Source organism: Octopus bimaculoides, chromosome 25 (genome assembly GCF_046866305.1).
Source record: "Octopus bimaculoides isolate indiv1 chromosome 25, ASM4686630v1, whole genome shotgun sequence".
NCBI lineage: Eukaryota > Metazoa > Mollusca > Cephalopoda > Octopoda > Octopodidae > Octopus > Octopus bimaculoides.
Window position 1 is genome coordinate 16,975,897 of NC_142952.1, and position 1,678 is coordinate 16,977,574.

The following is a 1,678-nucleotide window of genomic DNA, read 5'->3' on the forward strand; positions in this document are numbered from 1 at the left end:
GAAATATCACGCATACACATACGCATATATACATACACACACGTCGTATACATACGATATAGACACAAGAAATAAAATTCAAATATGGAGTTTTATAGAAAAATAATAATTACTGAAAATAAAACTATTTAAATAGCAAGAAAAACAGCAATTCAAATAATTTTTTTTTTTTTTTTTTTTTTTTTTTTGCTGAAAGTTTTAATGTTTAAAAATTAAAAACGAATATCCAAAACAATTTTGTTTTTCATTTTTGGAATAAAAATTTTCGTTAATATTTTTATCATAATCAAAATGTAAATGATTGACATTTTTCTTTCTCTCAGAGATGCCGTTTGCATGAAAAACAATAGTTAAGTTTTTGATAACGTATTTAACGTATAGAGCCCCGAAACAGCTAAATAGAGATAACCATGCGGTAAAGCGAGGGGAAAAAACGTTGTCTAGTTTTGATTAATATTATTTTAATTATCGCACATGTATAATGAGCATTTCTAAGATCAGTTTTAAATTAGTTGCTGTGTGTATCACACAGTATTTGGCAGCATGATGTTTCCCGCCACGCTTTATTCTTTTTTTATGAATAAAACTTTATTTTTTAAATGAATACATGTACACACACACACACACACACACACACACACACACACACACACACACACACACACACACACACGCACGCACGCACGCACACACACACACACATGCACACACACATATTAAAAAGTAATATTTGGATTATAGTTGAGAACTTATTGTAATCCTACGTATTAACTTTTAATATCCCATTTTATATACACTAAATTGACATAATTGTTCTTATTTAGGCACAAAACTAGCTTTTTTGTGGTGGTGGTGTCTGGTGGTGGCGTATTGAGGTTTAGTCTATTATATCGACCCGGGTATTTTATTTTATCTATCTGACGGGATAAAGGGCAATGTACAACTAGTGAATACAAAGAGCCGGAGCAAATGCAGCAAACTTTTTTTTTTACCTGATGTTCTAACGATTCTGTCCACTCTCTGTCTTTTAAACTGATATCTAATAACAAAAAATTATAATCGTTAAAAACATATAAAGCTTTATTTTTATTACTGTGCTTTTTTCTTTAAAAAAGTGGGTTGGGAAAAATCTTGTTAACAAATCCTGTGTATTATAAGCACTCTTAATTTTAATCTCTTGTAGCAATTATATGCCACCGTTATACACAGTATAATTCAGAGTTGTACAGATGTATCGAAGTACGGAGTTGTCCGTCTTGTTCCGATAAAGTCTCACATTAAATATATTCACACTAACTTTACTGAAACGCTTGTTACACTTCTAAACAGAGGATTGACTTTCTTTCAATTCACCATTTTTAGTTCATCAAAGCATAACATATTGTATTGTTATTGTTGTTGTTTTGGTATCGGCAAGACGTCCCTTCAAGTTACTCGTAATTTTTCTTTGTTTTAAAAGTTTATGTTAGGAATGGTATTGTAGTAAAACCTCTCTTTCGGGAATTCAATCACAAATGATAACGAAGCGGCTAACATCTAGCCTTCGGCTGCCTTGGACCCTTCTGTCCACCACCCTGATTGGTTCTTATTTGCGCGGCAATTGTCTACAGTTCTGTTTCGCGCCAGTGTGCATACCGTCCAATCGTGGCCTTCTAATAAGGTCACGTGAGAGAGTGTT